Genomic DNA, 20,923 nt, shown 5'->3' on the forward strand with positions numbered 1-20,923 from the left:
CATTTTTCAAGGCCCAGCTGGAGTCCCAACTCTGGGAAGTTTCCCCTAGTCTCCTCATTCTCTTGCATTGAATATTTGTGTCTCTCAGTTGCCTCCTGATAAATGATACCCAGGTTTTTAGTTAAATCTTGATATGAGGAATCCAAGGTACAGAGAATTTTTGTAACTTGCCCCAGGTCATACATCCAGTTGCTAATTTAGTTTAGACTAGAATCCAGGTCTCTTAGAATGTGTATGAGTCCTGTCTTCTCAGGAGACTGTTGGCCCCAAGTGTGCAAAAATGTTGTTTGCTGCTCCCCTTTTTTTTGGTTCCTCTATAGCATATAGTACAATGTCCTTCACAGTGTAGATACTCAGCAGATGTTTACTCAGACAGGCCCTGGGGCAGGGCGTGGAATATGGAGCTGGTTTCCCGGCCATCTGTGGGGCTGGGCTGGCATCTCCTTGGATGCTGAGCTTCTGTAGTTTCTGATGGTGACAGATTTACTCTCTACTGACCCATATGGTTTAGGTTCAATGATTGTCCTAGGCTGTTTTAGGAACCCCCATGGTATTTTGAGAATGGTATCTGTTTAAAGATCTTTTGTTCGTAATCTTGAGCCTTTTGTTAAAAATTTAAGGTGATCAGGGAAATAGTCATTTCTTTGCCCTCTGCCATCAGATTTTCACCAACAAGATTTTCACTAAAAACAGTAGGAAGTTACCAGTAGTGCACAATGACATCCAAAACCAGGGGGAAGTGCAATCTGGAGGAGAGTGGAAGAGTACGATATGAATGACTGAAGAAGGAATAGTGGCAGGATGGACCTCCAGTATTATGCCTGAAAGTCTGTGAGGCCTGGGGGAACTAGAGAAGGCAGCTGTTCACCTATTATGCACCTACCCATTTCTGGACCTCTCAAAGTAGCATTTAACTGAGTCCCTCAGCCATACGAAACCCAGCTTTGGCTGTGGGAGTGCCTTCCTCTCCATGCATTAAATTTGATAGGTAGGTAGGTAAATAGGTAGGTAGGTAGGTAGGTAGGTAGGTAGGTAGATAGATAGATAGATAGATTCCTTTACTTGTCTCAGAAGCACTGTCTAGACCTGACACCTAGCTTATATTTATTAGCCCTTACTTCTAGAAGATACAGAACTAGGCCAGATTCTAAAGTAAGCCTAAAGAAGTACTATTTCATAGCCATTGTTATGGCCACATTATCTTTCTTCTTTTTTAAAAAATTTAATTTGCAGTTTGTGTTTTCAAAACAAACACACACAAAATACAAACAATAGTAAGTTTTAAAGTTTTAAAAACTTAAAATAACATTTAAATAGAATTGTTTGAAGTACACATCAACTGAGTATACTTAGAAACCAAACCATGGGTCATTCTAACTTTTTAGCTTCTCACATATGCTAACTTAATGAATAAAAGTGTCTTTTTTTAAAATTTATTGTTCTGTCCAGACTGGATTTTGTTTGGTTACCGTGAACATGCATTACCTTTTTCTTTTCTTTTTGCTTATTTCCCCCAAATAGAACATGCTTTACTATGAGTAATTCTAAATACATATTAAAAGTGCTTATTAGACAAACTCAATGTATTGTAAGTGAATAACAGCAACAGAAAATTTATACTTGTTTACAGTGATCATTGTTGCTTTTAAATATTAGAATAGACTTTTTCTTTTCTTTTTTTCTTTTTTTTTTTGGTCGTTTTGAGAAAGGAAAAGGCAACCTACTGAATGGGAGAAAGTATTTGCAAATCATATATCTGATAAGGGGCTAATATCCAAAATATATAAAGAACTCATACAACTCAATAGCAAAAAAAAATCTGGTTAAAAAATGGACAGAAGATCTGAATAGACATTTTTCCAAGAAGACATACAGATGTTAATCATCAGGGAAATGCAAATCAAAACCACAATGAGATACTTCACAACTATTAGAATGGCTATTATCAAAAAGGCAAGAAATAACAAGTGTTGGTGAGGATGTTGTGCCCTGTTGGTAGGAATGTAAATTGGTGCAGCCACTGTGGAAAACAGCATAGTTCCTTAAAAAATTAAAAATAAAACTATTATATGATCCAGCAGTTCTACTTTTAGGTATTTATCCAGAGAAAATGAAAACACTACCTCAAAGACATATGCACCCCCATGGTCATTGCAGCATTATTTACAATAGCCAAGATATGGAAACAACCTAAGTGTCCATCAGTGGATGAATGGACAAAGAAATTATGGTATATGTATAATGGAATATAATATATATACATATAATGGAATATTATTTAGCCGTAAAAAAGAAGGAAATCTTGCCATTTGTGACAACATAGATGGACCTTGAGGGCATTATGCTAAGTAAAATAAGTCAGGCAGAGAAAGACAAATACCATATGATCTCTCTTATATATGGAATCTAAAAAGTATATATATAAAAAAAACCAAGCTCATAAATCCATGCATTAATTTTGTTCACTTGGTAGCATCACCATGTAAAGAATCTCCTTAGCAGGAAAGGAGGGTTCTAGCCTAGACTTAAGGTCCTACAAAGTAATGATTTAATACTGAATCCCAAACGTGGCTGCTGTTTGTATGTCCCTCAAAAGAATGATTGAAAGTAAGCCTTATAAAATGTTTTCCGTGGTGGGGAGGAGGGACTACTGAGTCATTTCTGTAACAAAAGACACAACAGCGCAACAGGCAGTGTTTGTCAGCCGTTCATTTAAGTCTTCTCAGCTACCTGTGAAAAGCTCTCTGTGATTCCTCATTAATGGCTTCCCCTGCCTAGCTCTCACTTGGATGCTGGGTTTAATGTATCTGAGGGATGGAGAGCAGTCAGAACTCTTTCTGTGGATGTAGACCAACTGCTGCAGCCTGGAGGGGGAAGGGGGTACATGGTGCTTCACTGTTGTTTGAAATGCCATTATGGTCTTTGGAAAGCAGCAGTGAACATTTTTGCTTCCTTAACCGTGCACTGTCTATGATTCCAGCACTTTTTCTGGCCCCCTCTCCACTGCCACAACCACCACCTTATTAAATGTGGGAGATCACACGCCAAAGTGTGACAAAATGCACTTTCCCCTTGGCTGGCGTATAATGTCACTACTTCGTGTATTTATCATGTATTTATCCAGTTTGTTCGAGTTCAGTCACTTTTGTACATGTCAGTGTCAATATTGTCCATTTTCAGTAGCAAGCTTCTGGAAGGCTGAAAGCACGCCTCATGTAATTTGCCTTGTGCTGTGTAATACGACACTGAACTGTGCATTTATTAAATGCTTGTTGATTATGATTCTAAACTTCTAAGTTGGGAGGTCTTACAAGTGTTTTCAGTACTTCTAGGATGAGATGCATCTGGAATCAATTTTCTTTTTGTAGATAATACACTAGGTCCTCTGCATTGCTAGATGCTTAGAGACATGGTTTAGAATCCAGATTTTGGTGCACATAATGTTTTAGGTTCCACCCTATGTTCCACCTCCTTGGGTGAGAGTGCAGTGGCCCCAACTTCTAATTCTCTCTGCAAGTTAGGGCCAAAGCATAGATGATGCACCTTTCTTTTCATGTAAGTGTGGTTGAACATATAATTCCCACTGTCTTATAGTCATTATTCAACAGATTTTTGATTTCAGACCTCCAAGAGTTGGAGGTAGTTCTCTAAGAAGCTGAGAATTGCTCAGCGAAGGCCAGTGAGGTTTGGCAGGGAAGAACCTATAAGGACTACGGTATAATGAGCAGAACCAGATGCCTCTTTGGGTGCCAGTAGCTCCTGGGAAGTCTGGTTAGTTTATACCTAAGTGTGATACAAGGAGGATTGGTGCTTGGAAAACTGCAGCCCTAAACATTCTCTGATTGTACCTCAGCCCATCCAAGCCATATGGGGAAAGAGTTCAGTGTGGGAAAGTGTTAAGTGTCCCTGATATGGGGGGCCCAAGGCAAACCCTGCTGCCTTCCCTGATCTCACATCCCTGGCTGTGACAGAGTTTCTGTTTCCAGGGGATGACACACCCTGGTCTCCACCCCCACAACAAGGCTCCCATGCACTTGAGATCCAGAACTGCCACTGTGGGAAGAACCCTGCCCTGTGCTCCCCACCAGGACACTCAGCTGGGCTCTCAGTGCTCCTGGATGAGCTAAAACACATGGAAATGATCTACTACAGAGGGTGATGTTAGTGAGGCTGGAGAGAGAGGGGATAGTGGATGGAAGGGAATTGACAAAGATTGGTAGGGGCTAGATCGTGATAAGTACAGAAAGAGCCCTTGTGTTAGTTTCCTGTGGCTTCCGTGACAAATTACCCCAAACTGAGTGGCTTAAAACAACAGAAAAATTTCTCTCACAGTTCTGGAGGCCAGAAGTCTTGAAATTAAGCTGTCAGTAGGGTTGATTCCTTCCGGAGGCGCGGAGGGAAACTGTTCCATGCTTCTTTCCTGTCCTCTGGTGGCTGCTGGCAGCCCTTGGCTTTCCTCGGCTTGTAGGCCCATCACTACAATTTCTGCCTCCGTCTTCACATGACATTCTCCTCTGTGTGTCTTCACATGACCTTCTCCTTTCTTTATAAGGACACTTGTCACTGGATTCAGGGCCCATCCTAATCCAAGATGATCTCATCTTGAGATCCTTAACTTAATTACATCTGCAAAGACCTTTTTTGCAAATAAAGGCACATTCATAGCTTCCCGATGGACGTATTTTGGGGGGGGGGAGTGAGCACCATTCAACCTACTATAGCCCGCAAAGGGATAAAAATTAGCAGTAATTCGGAGGGAGAAAGAACAGATGAGAAAGGTATTTGCAAGTCTGAATGCCTACTAAAGGGCAGGCACAGTACTTTACACGTGTGATTTTTAACTATCACTGCAAGATAGATGAAGATACAGTGAAATTTTTAGGTGAAAAGAGAGAAGTTCGGAGGTATGGAACGTCCTGAAGCTTTTCAGTGAAATTGGAGGCTGTGCCATCATTCAAGATTAGAAGATTTGGAGATGGGGGAGGGGCTTGGAGAATCTAGAAAAAGTCTAAACAGCCATGAAAATACAGGATAATGTGTTAATAGATGGATAAAAAGTATTACATAGACATAGTGAGGCCCATTAGAATTTGTAGGTATTTTAAATGGTTCCCTTTAGCCCAGTTTTGTAACTTTGCCTGGTAGTACTTGTCACTTTGGAATGGAAAATCTGACCTTGTGGTGACCTAGAGTTGAGAATTGGTTTGAATAGTCAAGTGGGGAGAATGTTCTAAGAGACTAAAGAAAATAGCAATTGGATCAGCTGAAAGTAGGGTTCAGACTAGATAGAGGAGTGAGCTGGAATTGGGATGATGGATCAGGTAAGAAAGGGTCTGAGGTTTTAGGGATGTGATGAGTGAGCGTGGCAGGTATGGACGAGGAGAGACAAAGGTGAGAAGGCCCTAGGAAGAAGAAACCAGGGAAGTGGAGAGTTCCAAGATGATGCTGAACAAGGATGGTTTCCTGTGGAATGGACCTCCACTCAACAGTAGAATAGAGATTAAGGGCGTTAGATATAAAGAAATCAAGACACTGAAAGTTGTAGATCCCTTTTGCCCTTTGTTCAAATATGTATAAACGGTGTCTTCTAGAAGAATGATATGTCAATATGTTGTACTTTTTAAAAATCCTGGATGAGTGTTCTGGCAGCTCTGAGACCTTGCATTATGACCAGCTGGTTTAGTGGGGATAATATTTTGAACTGGTATTCAATTTACTTTCCCTTCCTCCTCATTTTGGTTGCCCTGGGTGTCTCCCCCATTGAGGCTAAGGATTCCATCACTTCAGGGGGAGGACAGAATATGGTCTAGGACAAAGAAGACATTGTTCAGCTTTTGACTTCCAAAACAGGCCCTTGAAGCATGTTTCAGAGACCAGAGTTAGCCTAGGCCTTCATTTAAAAGAGGCAGGCTTTGTTAGAAGAAAAATGATTTGGGCATTTCAAGGAGCGAGATCTCAGAAGGCCTGGCATATATTGTACAGTAAGCCATGCAGGGGGGAGGCTGCAGGAAGGAGGAAATACCTTCCTGGGATGGAGGATGGAGCCTGTAGAGATTAGGAGGAGACTAGAGGTAAGAAATGAGTGGGTCGATAAGATCCCCCACTCCAGTTGGGTAGAGGAGAATCTGTATGCAGAGAGCACTTATACCCTGCCTCCTGCCTGGAACTTTGGAAGGAAACCACCTTATAGTGTGCCCTGCAGGGGGCATGTTTAGGCAGAAACAAGCCCTGAGATGGTGTCTCCACCCAGTTCCCTAAGGCCTGCACAGAGTATAGGAGAAATCCTGACGGTCCTGCAGGCCCCCTCGCCAGATGTGGAGGTGCTGCGGGAGCTGGATGGGAGAGGCCTGGGGTAGAATGAAGAGGGCACAGAATGAAGTGCCAATCTCACTGCTGGAGACTGGCTGGGATGGTGGCCGCAGATACCTACCAGTCGCATCAGCAGAACCAGGCCAATACCCAAAGACAAAGGGCTGAAGCCTCCCAGGGAGGCCAGTGAGGGCGTGGAGGACAGTGCCTGGACCAGGTCCTCTCCCATCATGTGGTGGTCTGTAACCTTCCCCCTGGGGGAAGGAGGGGAGGGGAGAAGAACACACCCCTGAGAGGCAGTTTGAGATGAGTTTAATTTGACTAATTGCCCTGAAGCAACTAAAATTTTAAATCTGAAGAGATTAAGTGATCTTGAAGTAGCAAGATTGTTTTTTCTACCGTAAGCAGAAATGCAATGGTCATGATCAAGTTGAATTCAGCTATGGGGAAATGAAGTAACATCTTTTATATACAGCCAAGTGGTAAGTGTATATTTTAAACCTACCACACTGCATTTGAGCTGTATTTTAACATGATTATGGTGATGATGGTGCTGGTGGTGGTGATTTATTTACTTGTGACAAATTTACTTACTTGTACTTTTATAGTACGCTTTTCCCTTTGAGTAAATCATGGCTTAGCATACCTGTACTACGTTCATTTGAGGCGAGAAGTGGGAAGGTCTGTTCTCTCCAGGGGCAGAGTTGTCCACCAGATATTCCAAAACGTAGTGGGGACTTTGGCTTCCTGTTGTTTAGCTAGCGGCAGTTCTTCTGAGCGCCCTGGAAGGAAGGACTTCAGTTGCTATGGAGCCTCAGGTCAGTGGAAAGTATTAGAATTTTAGGCCTTTCTCTAATGAACTTAACCATTATGCTCAGACTAGAAGATAGTTTTTACTGGATGTGATCCTTCAGTTCCATATTTTGAAGGTATCAAGGTGAATACTAGAAATTATAGTCTCTGACAATGAGGAGAGAAGCTCTTCGTTTTTATGCAATTCTCATGTACTAAATAAAGCTTGAATTTATGAAAGGATTCATTTCCAAATATAATTCATAAGTAGTTACCAGAACATTCCAATGAGAAAGAGGGGGGAAAAAAACCCCAGTTAGCTCTTTTTTAAATATATTTCATCTCTCTTTGACATTTGTATAAGGATGATGCTGCATTTAAGTAGATGTTTTAGATCCTGCTGTTTCTTGAAATGCCTAGTATTTTGGAAGGGAAATCTTTAGTCTTGGTTTAAAAAGTGTGCATTTGATGGGATGGAGTGAGGTGGGAAGTTACCTGTTGGGATACTGCTTATGTATTTTCCTACTACAAAATTATTGTGACACTTTGAGCACATCTTCTCAAAACATAAGTACATCTCATATTTTCCCTCATCTGTCAGTGGGAGCCAAGAGAGCTAGAGATGGGGGACCATAACATGTATTGAAAAGAGTCACTAAAATAATTAAAATTACAGAATTAAAAAAAGTGTTGATTTATTAATGACATCATTTTTATAGTATTTTGCACCTATGCAATAGTTCTATTCAAAATCTTCTCAAAAATAAAATTTCTAAAAATTAAAAACATATGTCCATATACATCAGAGCAAAAAAATCTTTTTACACTGATTATCTAAACATTAAAAATAACATAAGACAATTATTCTTGGTACATATTCACTCACTTTAGTCATGTTTTTAGCCATATGTCTCTAATACCCACATCACTGATATTTTTTATGAAGAATGAATTGTTTTTAATTTTCTCATAGAGTTACCTGCAATCTCCTTAAAGTTGTGTTTTATAGTTAATATCTGAAATTGTTACTATTTTTGATTGTCATTTATGTATACATCATATTTTCAGCTGAGAAAATAGCTCTTTCTACAGATGCATGTAAGCTCAAAGCAAATTCTGGTAAATGGACGCTTTTCTCAGACTAATATTTTTTTATATTGAAATGTGTAAATATTTTAGCCTGAATATTTTCACAGGTCTTTTACTCCTATTCAGGATTCTTATCTTCAATAAATATTTTTGAGGCAGCTCGGTGGCGTAGTGGTTAAGTCCAGCATGCTCTGCTTCAGCAGCTGGGGTTCGCGGGTTCAGATCCCGGGCGCGAACCTGCACCACTCATCAAGCCATGCTGTGGCGGCAACCCACATACAAAATAGAGGAAGATGGGCACAGATGTTAGCTCAAGGCCACTCTTCCTCAAGCAAAAAGAGGAAGACTGGCAACAGGTATTAGCTCAGGGACAATCTTCTTCACCAAATAAATAAATAAATAAATAAATAAATAAATAAATAAATAAAAATTAAAAAAATAAATATTTTTAGAAGACAAAACTCATGAAAATAAGTTTCTCTATGGTCCTTTTGAATGTTTTATCACCTTTAGATGATACAGAATTGTAGATCTTTATGGTTTCACTCTGTTCTGGTACAGAATATAAATGTATCCAGTTAAAACTAGGAGCACCATAAAAAGATCATCACAAGTAGAGATACTCCAAAACATCATAATACAATTTCAGATTTAAATCTTGGACACTGTTTGAGTTCTCGTAATTTAGTGTATTTAGTTCCTCCTTTGCTTTTGTTGGGATAAATTTCAACATCTTCCTATCTGCAAGCCTCATTTTTAATAACTGCAAATGGCTAAAGGCTTTAAAAGCTATACTGTTTTGGTGTTTCATTCATTGCTTTGATCAAAGATTTCCACCTGTTCAGGATTCATGTGTCATACCATTATGGCGCACCTAGGTTGTCATTTCTCAAACATTTCTAAAACCTGGTTGATGATGACAGGCAGCAAAATAGAAGGCGTGTACTGCGATGCTGAAGCGTTTTTTAATTCACAAAACACCGTCACAAAAATTTTGTGATTCAGTTTTTCTAACTATTTGTCTGTTTCTACATCTGTACTTTCTTTTGCTTTTGGTAGGATATAGCCACTTGTTTGAATGCAGTTATGAATTATGCATATGTCACACCAAATAACAAGTAACTTTCTGCTCCATAGGTTTCTTGATTTAGTAAGGACAATTGTCTCTAGTGTCACAAAATTTGTATTTGTATTACACTGTAAAAACAAATCATTTCATCTCTTACATTCAACTTTTTATAGTTTTACAGTAGCATTTGCAATAGTGTGAGATATTTCACCTTGACAGAATGAACTTCCACAATATTTATTTCAATCCCAGGAAATAGAAGGAAAAAAATCAAACTATTACTGGAATTAACTGATTTTTCTGTTTAAAACACCTGTTACTACTAACATAAAACTGGAATCATTTAACTGTTTGTGAAGTTTTTTTCTTCCACTAATGAAACCAACACATTAAAGCTATCACTTGACTTTTCATATATTCACAAAAAAATCTGAACTCAAAAATAAGCAGAATCAACTGAGAATAGCCATCATTTGATCTAAAAGAAAAGCCATGCGTTCTAGAGGGCTAAGTTAGTGAACCTTCCATAGCTGCATGTGTTAAATTGTCATCCTTGGGCACAGTCTTATTATGATAACTATTAACATTTGAAGTAGTTGCTGAGGCTTCTTCAGCAGATGTGTGACGTATGGTTTATGTAGTGAATGATATCACTCGGGCTCCCTTGGTGGATAATAAGTAACAACAACCATTTTGTGTGAGTTAACATTCATCATCAACTTTCTTGGAAAACAGAAATTCAGAACTTAATTTTTCATTAAATTTGCATTTTTTTCTTTTTTAGCTCATTGCTACTGAAAGGGATATTGCAAAGTGAGATAGAATAACTATCAATAAATGGCAGAAACACTGTCATGAGAGCATTTACACCATTCTTGAGAAAGTCTGTTTCCTGCAAATATTTCATGTACACCTAACCTGTAATTTTCTGTTTCCCATTCACCCTTCTGATGGTGTTTTGTGCATTCAGGCCCAGCATGGGTCACAGTCCAACTGGTCAGTGCAGCCAGTGTCTGGTGGGGCACTACCAATGGAGACTGGGAGGAGTTAGCTGCCCTTAGCTGCTCGTGTCCAAGCTCTTTTTGTTTTATTGGTGAGCATCCTGCATGTTTTCCTTGAAAGAGAAGTGTTTACTTACGCCAAGATTGGAAAGGGACAGGAAAAGAGGTGGATTGTCGTTGGTCACCATTCAGGCTTAATCACATGTTAAGGTGAGAATTCTCTTCACTGTACAGGCATCTCTCCCGCTGGTAGGCAAGACTGTGGGAGAAGCTGGAAATGCAAAGTGGAGTTACCAAACCCAAGCTTGGTGCATTTTAATGCAACATTAATAATGATACTTGGCTTAAAAAGTGAAACATCTGGACAAATGCTTTATCTGTCAGCCTGCCAGGACAATAGGTATAATCTAGCACTTTCACAGACAGGCCAAGGCGTGAGGTCACCCTACTTAGAGATCACATTTCTCCATCTGCTTCACACCATCCTCTTTCGTCTGGACTATTCTGATAGCATTACTGCTCTGTCCTCCTCTACTGTTGACGTGCAGTCCTACTTCCCACAACAGCTGAGTGAGCTGTTAAAAATCTGTGTGAGATCACATTGCTGGGTGACACCCCTCAGTGTCTTCCTGTTGCAGCTGGAGTAAGGTCCAGCTCTTCACCCAGGCCCAGGAGGCCTTTCATGCCCCCACCCTCACCCAGCTGGCTTCACTAGATTTTAAGCTTCCAGGGGACATGTACCTTGCCTGTCTGTTTTCTTCACCAGTGTGTCACATGAGAGCTGCTCAGTATGTTTTCTCAAAGGAATGAATATTTGAGTTGGAGAGGAAAAAAGAGGGAATGTCTTGCTAATCCGTGGTGATGAAGAAATGCAAGTCTAAATCTCTATGTCCTAAATCTTATTTCTATCTCTGATAACAAAGTTGGACAGCAGAATGTATCACAGAACTAAATCCTCCCATTAGCAGTGGTGTTATGAGGTCTGCAAACCGTTCTGATGCCACGGTCTCCCAGCCCCTCCCCACCAGGGGAAGTAAGTGTGAATTACAGTGAGTCTATTGTTTCCAGCAACATTAGGTCAGAGATTTTGTTTTAAGTACACTTGGCGAACATGAAGAGGAAAGGTGCTTGTCTGGTTGGTTTTGGGGAAAATTGGGACACACGATGTTGGTAGTAGAGAAATACTTGGAAGTCACGATTTTGAGATCTTGCTATGTTCTTATACAACTGCTTTCTGTTGGATCTCTTTTTAAAACATGCTACTGTTCAATTTTATCATGAATGCCTTTCCAAGGACAGTAAATGGTTTTACACACTATGACATCGTTTCCATGGCAACTAATGTATTTTAGCAAAGAGAGACTCTGCTAGAAGTAGGCTAAAAAGGACAAATACAGAAATGGCACAGTGTAAAATGTGGGGCAATGTGTGTTGTAGTAAAGATTTTTTTCTGACTTCTTGTTTAGGAAAACCTGTATAACTAGATCTTGGCTTCTTCACTCTTACTAATAAAATTTTTACTGCACCCAACACTGTCTAGTATTTTGCTGACACGATTTCTTTAGTTGGTACTAGGATGTGTTTGTTTGCTTTAACATAATGCTCATCCCATCAACATAACAAACATCTATAATTTCATCCATTTTTAAAATAAGGTGTTATCACCTCGCGTTCTCTTGTGGCAGCCACCTCACTTTCCTGCTGCCCTTCGTCACAGTACGTTTTTTTCTTATTTTTGTGGAAGATTGGCCCTGAGCTAACATCTGTTGCCAATCTTCCTCTTTTCTTCTTTTTTTTTTTGTCTCCCCAAAGCCCCAGTACATAGTTGTATATGCTAGTTGTAGGTCCTTCTAGTTCCTCTATGTGGGAGGCCGCCTCTGCATGGCTTGATGAGCGGTGAGTAGGTCCGCGCCCAGGATCCGAACCAGCTAACCCCGGGCGCTGAATTGGAACGCACGAACTTAACCACTGCGCCACCTGGCAGGCCCCATTGCAGTACTTCTTGAAAGGGCTGTCTGCACTGTCTCCACACAGCGCTTGTTGAAAAATCAAAGCCATTCCAGTCAGGCCTTCACCTCACCACTTGGTCGGTTGGTCACACCTTATTCTCTAAGGCTATTACAGTTTGCCTCTTTTGTTTATTTAGAAGCTAACGTTCCTAAGTATACATTTCAAATAATTTTACCGAACATCAAGCCCCATGTATGAGCATTTATGTAAACCTTGGTTTAAAAAAATATAAAGGATCATGTTACCCTGCTTTGTGCATCTGAATGTACTTGGATTATTTTGTTATATGATAATAAGAACCCCTTCTGTGCTCTTAAACCCCAAGTGGTGGGCAGATAGCAGTCAGTTTCCTCAACAGAAACAAAAAACAAAGGATAGATCTTATGACTTATAAAGATAGCAAACCAGTCTGTGGGCTGGATTATACCCTTATTTATGTTTTATTGGGCCACGTGTTATGTTGAAAAAAATTTAAACCAACGTTTTAAAATTGGGCAGTTTTGTATAAAAACTGAGATTTCCAGCTTTTCTTGAAAAAAATTGGAAGGTCTGGCAAAACTGAGCCTGCATTCTCTCATGGCGGCGGCCTGCCTGAGCAGTGTTGCCTCTGGCCCCTTGGGAGGGGCAGGGCTCTCAGCCCACGCCGGCACCATCTCACCTGCTTTATTCGTTCATTTTACCTGCCTGGCCCCCATGGGTTGTTTAATATGTGACACTTGCTGTGTCCCCTCCCCCTACCTAGTCACAGAGCAGATAAATAGCAGAGCTAGGGATAGAGCAACTGCTTCCTGCCTGACTGTGGACCAAAATTCTGTGTTTTAGAGAGTAATTCATAGGTCGGTGGTGAGAGGCATCATTAGGTGGTAGAGCCTCCGTCTTGCACCTTACTACTTGAAATAGACCCTGCAGCTCATGGTGCTAGGTACTTTGTTCACATTTGGGGTGCCTCCCCTCTTGTCTGCCTCTATCAGAGGTAAGGTGTATGTGCTGTCAGTTGTCACATGCAAGATGGAGGTGCTGCAGTGGAGTGTGAACATTTCTATATGAAAAGAAAAACTGACCAGAAGGGAAAAGCTCCAGCATTGTAACAGAGGTCCCAGATTTTCCAGATTTTCGATGAGCATGTATTACCTTTTCAGTGAGGTATATAAAGGAAACGAGTGAGGTAGTAGGCCAAAGTATACACGACACTGGCTGAGCCCCACGATGTCCTCCTGGCGCAGGAGCCTCAAGGGCATTCCCAGCCACCTTTGCTGTCCTCTGGCAGACTGGACCCTTTCCTTCAGATTCCTTCGGGGTTCCCTTGATGTCAATCTGCTGAAGTAGCCCATCGAGTGGCATCGACCTGTTACCAACCTTGTCACTGCCCTGTGCCCTTCACCATTGGGGACATGTACTTCTCACTGCCGCTTTACTAGGGGTGGGGTAAGATGGGAGAAGAGGTTGCAGTTACTGCCATCTCGAACCTTGTTAGAAGGTTCACGTGTGTAGGAGGACACAGGAGAATGAGCTAGTCTGGGGCCAGAATGAATGGCTGGAGGAAAGTACATTTTTCTTGGGGAAATGGAGCAGTGAGGAATACCCTACAACAAAGGGCCCTGTCTGAGCTGGTCCTGCGCCAGCTGTTGGGGACACAGGAGGTGTGGTGACCCTGAGCATGGACGGTCCCAAACACTGCCCTGCGTGTCCGTGTGCAGCTGTGGAGGCCTCAGGGAGCCCACCGTGAGAGTGGGCCTGTTCCCGAGCTTCAGGCAGGGAGCCAGGTGCCTCCCCTTCACCAGAAAACATTGAGGAGCTTCTGTGTGCACTCTGTGTGTGTCTCAGCTTTCTTTGGGATTGTGGCAGAGTCTGGCCCTGCCTGGTCTTTTTTGTGCCTTGGAGCCTAAGTTAAGAATAACCGGAGGAACAGTGTCCCTGTTGACACGCTTGATGTGGAAGTTGCTATCAAATGGCCATTTTATCCTCAGTCGCCAGTGACAGCACACCACATACAGTTCTGAGGTTCTCACTTTAGTTTTGATTGAATGGAGCTATGATCACTGGAGCAGAAAGGAGCCATTCAGATGTGAATGTGCGAAGACATGTCTAGTAACGTGCAGATGTTTTTTGGCAGGTCAATGAGTATTTTAAATCTTTTGCAAGTAGTGAAAAGGGTTGAATTGGGAATAGAGGAGATTCTGTGGCAAGAGAAAAGTGTATCTCATTTCTCTCTCAATCTTCATTTTCTTAAAGTAATCGAACAAAAACCCAAACCACAATTTAAATCTTGGGTTCATCACAGCCCTTAAATCTCCTTCATCACATATGAGACATGATTATGACTTGAATGTATCGAATCTCAGTTTCTCAGTCACAGTTTTTAAATAAAGAGGAAACACTGGATAATGTTAAAGGTGATAGCAGAATCTCCACATTGGATCTTTGTAATTTACTTATAGCTAAAGACACAGGACTAAATTTAAAGCAGAGGTCATCTCCTGGTTATGGATATGCTGTGTGTAGTGTGTGGGTTCACCGCAGGTTCATATCCTCCACCCTCCCCAACACACACTCCTACTCGTACATGCAGGAGGGAGTGGGGCCAGCTTGATCCAGGTCCATTTCATTTCCTTCATCTCTATTGGTCAATTCTTCTTTAGTTACTCTGTCACTGCTCCTTTTCACCCTTCACCTCTCCATCAGCAGAGATGGCACAAGCCCCTGTTGTGTTTCAGGCACTGTGCCATCCTGGCCACAGATGGGTGGCTTTCAAGCAGGGGAGATAGTGAAACAGGTACTGCGTAAAGAGCTGTGAGAACACAGAAGAAGAGTCTAGTTCTGCCTAGAAGTGGGACTAAAGGGAAACAAGAGTGAAAAGAGATTTGTCCTGGGCCCTGAAGGCCAATTAGGAGAAAATTATCCTTTCCCAGCAGGGTTGGTGAGACCGGAGTGACGATGCTTAGCCCAGTGCCAGGAATATGCTGGGAGCTGTATCTATTTTCCTGCCCCTTCCTGGGATAAAGGCAGGTTGAAAATACACTGGTCAGTGCAGAGGTGTGCGCCTAACCAGCTGACTTCCTAGCTGGCCTCTGCTCTCATGCTCTGGCCTCTGCCTAGGTTTCTCACCTTTCTCCCACCAGCCCACTAGCATCCTCTTACCTCGGCCCCTCTGTCCTGTAGTACTACCAAGCCTCTTGCCATTCTCAGAACAAGTGGCCGACACCCTTTTGACCGTGTCTGTTTGTTCCTCTGCTCGCACTGCCCTGTTGTGAGGTGCCTGAGGAGATGTCCCCTGGGCATCTGGAAACACAAGAGTGGTCTGGGCTGGAGGGATGGCTATATCGAGAGAGAGTTCAAAGTTTTATTTTTAGAGAAAACTCTAAGAATAAAACTCTTCATGTATTCTCCCAAAGATGGAGGATTTGATCTGATCTAAACAGTTGGGAGCAGTTCATTTTTGGCCAGGGCCTTGTCCTCTGGCTTCCATTCCTGCAGTCGATCACACATCTGCAACATTTACGGATCAGCCTTTTCCACTGGGGAATCTGGGTCACTTCAGTCATGTTTCTCAAACAAAACATCAGCACTACTTCAGCAGGAAGAATAAAAGCATGGAAAATGCCCTAATGCCCACAAGCCCACAATTGAATACATGGTCAGCTATTTCAAATATCTGTCTAACTACATATGCATATCTGTATCTGTACACACACACATATATGGGGAGGGAAGGGTCTGTCTTGCCTTCAGCCTTAGAAACTTAAAACTTGGATATTCCAACAATCTAGATTTAGAGTAAAGATAAAGTAGGAGAATAATTGGTCAATTAAAAAAAAAACGATTTTTTAAAATATGTAGGAGTCATTTAAATAAAATGTACCTCTATTTCACTTAAACGTTGGATGACCAAAATTTATTTATTCTCAACTTTTCAGAAACACAGCCTTTGTTTAAGAAAGATATACCTAGTTTAAAAACAAATGCCACTCTTCATTCTAGAAGGGATTGCCGTGTGAATTTTACTTTTAGGAAATTCTATTTCATCCAGCCGTATCCTCTTCGAAACAATGGAGCTGGTGCCTAAAAATATCTCAGGCCGTGTGTGCTTGCTAGGAGTCTTTGAAGTTAAAGCTGTGACATCCTTCTGGTTTATGGCTGCAGGATGATGCATTTTTGTATTGTCTTTGTTAGTTAACTCTATCTGCTTAGTAAGCCTGAAAAACAAATTGGATGATGCCATATATATGTATGTACGAATAAGATTCCTTGTGTGGTAGTCAGATTCTTTGTGCCAGCAGCTCCAAACAGGTTTTCAGTTTTCCTTTTGGTACCAGTTGCTAAAATGCGGTGGAGTGAAGACTCATTCTGTCAGAACCTGTTGTTGAGTTGGGCATCCTGTGTGGTTGTGGTGGTACTGTATGCGTGAGAGAGGTTAAATTTCCTCACTATTTTGGAAAAGGGTGATGATTCTCCAAATGCTTTTTCTCTGGCAGATAGAGGAATCTTTCACCTTGCAAATAGAAAATTTCATTCTATAAATCAGAATGACAACCTTCCTAAACCTCTTTGGAAATGGAAGTCAGACTTCCACTGTGTATATGTTCCCTTGGGTGGAAAGTTCTCACATTACTGAATTACTCTTTGCTGGTTATAGGGAGGCCAGTTAAAATTTCTGGACAGAGGATATTCCCATTTTTACAGCTCAGCAGTGTCTAGATCCCTGGTGGTTAGCCAAAAGAAAAAGCCTATATTTCCTGGTGGCATCTCCTTGGTTAGGGCAGGACAGCATGTCTCAGAAGGAAGAAAGAGATAAGGTTATGTGGGTTGCTAAGGTACAAGCTGTGGTGGCGTGCTCATTAGCATATTCTCCCTCCAGCCTCCGTGCTGGTTCGCATGCATGTCTACAGTGAGTTCATGATTTGAATGCCCATCTGCAGAAGATAATATATGAGTTTCTAATTCTCTTCCCCATGGTCATTTTTTCTTTCCTTCATTCTGAGTCATCTTTGATTAAACAAAACAAAGATGTTACTGTTAATTATGCATTCTTTCAAACAGCATAAAAATTCTCTTGTGTGTGTGGGGGGAGATGGTTTTGATGGGGATAGTAATTTATGATAAGGGTATTTTATTTTATTTAATTTTTTATTTTTTTTGTGTGTGAGGAAGGTCAGCCCTGAGCTAACATCCATGCCAATCCTCCTCTTTTTGCTGAGCAAGACTGGCCCTGAGCTAACATCTGTGCCCATCTTCCTCTACTTTATGTGGGACGCCACCACAGCATGGCCTGACAAGCGGTGCGTTGGTGTGCACCCAGGATCCAAACCCGGGCCGCCAGCAGTGGAGCGCGTCCGCTTAACCACTACGCCATGGGGCCGGCCCTAATGAGGATATTTTAAACTGTGGACCAGGAAGAAAGTTGCTAAGAATCATGTTGAAAAAAGTTTGACTCTCTACTAAGATAGGAAAAATTGCCTCTGCTTTTTCTTTTTCCTTCAGATTCCTCAAACCTATCACTTTCTGCCCTAACATATTGTTGTCAACATAATCCAGTCAACCATTTTTATTGTTCTCTTTAGATACCTTATTAAAACTGAAGCTTTGTTCAAACGGCTAAAATTGCAAATAATGGGCCGACCCCGTGGCTTAGCGGTTAAGTGCGCGCGCTGCGATGCAGGCTGCCCGGGTTCGGATCCCGGGCGCGCACAGACGCACTGCTTCTCCGGCCCTGCTGAGGCCGCGTCCCACATACAGCAACTAGAAGAATGTGCAACTATGACATACAACTATCGCCTGGGGCTTTAGGGGAAAAATAAATAAATTAAAAATTAAAAAAATAAATAAAATTGCAAATAATAAATGAGGTACCATCATATTGGCAAGTTGTAGGCAGAGTGTATAAACAAACTGGAAATCTGCCACCCTGCTCCTGGTACTTTAAAGATTAATATGAAGTGGGTATGGGTGCCATCAGAATCAGCACTTAACTTTGCTAGGGGCTTGGCACAAGGTAATCCTGGGGCTAGAGCTCTGTGGACAAGTTGGTACAGGCTGGTGGGTTGGCAGACCTCGCAGAGAGGGGAACCCCAGCTGATGGTAAAGAGGAGCCATCCCAAGAAGGCTGCTTTAACAGTGAGGCCCACCCACAGTCAGACAGGAAATGGGGCAAATATAGGCTGGGGCTACGGGGAGATTTAAGCCAACAGGTAAGTTGAACGAGACCTTGGAAGATTCATTTTTAATGTGTCCCAACTATGGATGACTTGTAGGCTCTCTGAAGAAGAGGTAGGGGTGTGTGTGTGTGTGTGTGTGTGTGTGTGTATGCACTCAAGACCTCCATCCTTACCTTTCCTGGCTCTGGAAGGTTACAGTCTCATGCTGACTTCCTTTGGTGGTACAGGGCCAAGTCTGCAGTTGCAGGCAAGTGTTTGTGGCAGCTGTGACTTATCAACAATTGTGTGAACAAGAAAAAAATTTGTGGGCAAATTGATTGTCTGCAGCAAATGGAAATTCTATGGTGGTGCTTTGCGGGTGGTTTACAGGCAAAGAGTACTCAGTTCTCTTTTGATGTCTGTTTTTTTTTTCTTCTACAGTTTTTTGAAGAAGCAGGATGCTGATCTAGACGTGGAAAAAGTAAGTTGAGAAGTTTTGCACTGAGAGCACATGCTTTGTAAATTAGAAAGGGTTTCCCATTGGGACCCAGGACTTGGTCCACTTTAAACTTGGGATTGTGACTCTGAATCCATAGGTTTCTAAGAGAGAGATTGAGTTGGGGATGGAGCTGATATATGAAATAGAAAGTCTTAGCTCACTTAGGTGAACCTGCTATTTTCCCCCTTCCCTTATTTGTAACACTCAATTTTAATAATTATGGGAACATATATTTTAGCTGTAAGATATGTCTCCCCACCCCAAAAATAGAATGGAACAGCTGTCCCATGGCTGATGAGCCTTTGGGGCTGGTGAGGGGTGGGTAGCATTCCATCTTCAGACTGGTTAAGGGAAATCCCTTTTAGTCCATTTGTTGTTGGTTTTTCCTCCCCTCTCAGATGGCTACTGCTTACCTCTGCCCTAGTTGTACCTTTGAATCACAGTCACTGTGTAACAGCTCATGCTTTCATTCACTTAACATTTTTTTGGTGCCCACTTGGTGTTAGACACCATGCTGGACTCTGTTGAGACAAAAATGAATGTGGCAGACGGGTAATTATTATACAATGTGATAGAGCTGTGCAGAAGGGGCTCTGGAAGCTCAGATGAGGACTGGGCTATCCAAAACAGCTGCTTGATGGCGGGGATGTGTGAAGGAACCATTAATTCATTCTTTCTGCAAACATTGGCCGTGTCTTCTCTGCCTGTACCTCTCTCCTCTCCCAGGTACCTCGGGCTCCTGTGAAAGGCTGGACTTACGCAGGTCTCACTAGCCACCCACAGGGTCCTTTTCTGCCCCAAACTCCGCTGCCCAATCACATTGCCTTGGGTATAATTTTTCAGCAGTTCTGAGTTGCATTTCTCCATTCCCCAGCCACTCAGAGCCTGTCACTTTGTCATCCTAGAATGACTTGGGGTTATTTCTCATTTTGAATTTGTGTGTAAGAGACGTTCTTCTCCCTAAACTAGAGCCATTGCATATGCAGACAATGTACATTTATTTCAAATTGAGGAAATATACTATCTGAAAGTCGTTCTAGAAGAATTATGAGCCACCCCTGACCTTTGACCCCACACAGGCCCTAGCTTTCTGCAGAATGGTCTGTGATCTACTTTCAGTCATGGCCTTTTGAACTCATATAGACCAAGGGGACTCAGGGAAATAAAAAGGCTCTAGTCAGGGCCAGGCAGAAGGGAGCCTTTGTAGAACCCGCACGCACTTAGGTTTTGGCCGTGGAGGCCAGGGATTGGCAAAGGCACTCCCTATGGGGGTGAGCACTGTGGCCCTCCTGGGCCAGGCCCTCAGGAGCCACCTCAGGGCGACGTAGCTGGAGGGCTGGCGGGCAGTCCAGGAAAGGCCTGGTGCTGCTCCAAGCTGCGGGGCTTGCCTGGCCTTGTGTGGCCCAGACAGAGGGGAGTCCTGCTATCCCGAGACCGGGAGCTCCAGCTGATGGAGGAGGCGGGTCTGTTCATTTGTGTTCCCAGGACAATCCAGTGCCAGGCCGACAAGAGGACTCCATAAATGGGGCAGGAAGCCCTGAGTGGAATGAATTAAATTCTTGCTTCAGTTCTACTATTCACTTGCCCTAAAACCTCAGGCAAATCTTTTCTCCTCTCCAAGCCTCATTTTTCTCATCAGTAAAGTGGTCTCTTTTCCTGGACCAAGTAAAATTCTTCATTTTTTAACTTAAAAACACAAATCACACATATTTTTTTGTTTTCTGACTTGGGCTTGGTGTCAAAAAGGGTAAAGTGCTATTGGCTACCAGTCTGAAGCACGCTTCATAAGGCCGCCGAGGGTTGGGAGCTCCTGGAAGGCTGAGCCTTGTCTGTTGTACCTCCAGGTACTACCCCGGCAGCAATGAGTGTCTAATGAAGGAGTGAACAGTGTGACCAACCTTGTCATGTGGGTTGGGTATTTATAAGTACTGAGGGAATTCAGAATAAGAGAAGCTAGACGTGAGGTGGGAAACGCTTCTTGGGCTGCATGAATTTGAGCTGCCTCTGAAGGCCTCTGCCTGCA

At 42.3% G+C, this 20,923-nt stretch overlaps 1 protein-coding gene across 6 annotated transcripts in view; it reads left to right on the forward strand.

Annotated features, from left to right (window-relative positions):
- FYN (FYN proto-oncogene, Src family tyrosine kinase) overlaps nucleotides 1-20,923 on the forward strand; it is a 212,093-nt gene that overhangs the window by 9,483 nt on the left and 181,687 nt on the right. For all 6 annotated transcript variants that reach the window (XM_058566437.1, XM_058566438.1, XM_058566436.1 and 3 more), the window contains exon 2: nucleotides 18,843-18,882. The gene's annotated coding sequence lies outside the window, so the exon portion shown is untranslated. The remainder of the gene's footprint in view (nucleotides 1-18,842; nucleotides 18,883-20,923) is intronic.

The sequence above is a fragment of the Diceros bicornis genome, chromosome 23 (assembly GCF_020826845.1).
Source record: "Diceros bicornis minor isolate mBicDic1 chromosome 23, mDicBic1.mat.cur, whole genome shotgun sequence".
NCBI classification, from domain to species: Eukaryota; Metazoa; Chordata; class Mammalia; order Perissodactyla; family Rhinocerotidae; genus Diceros; species Diceros bicornis.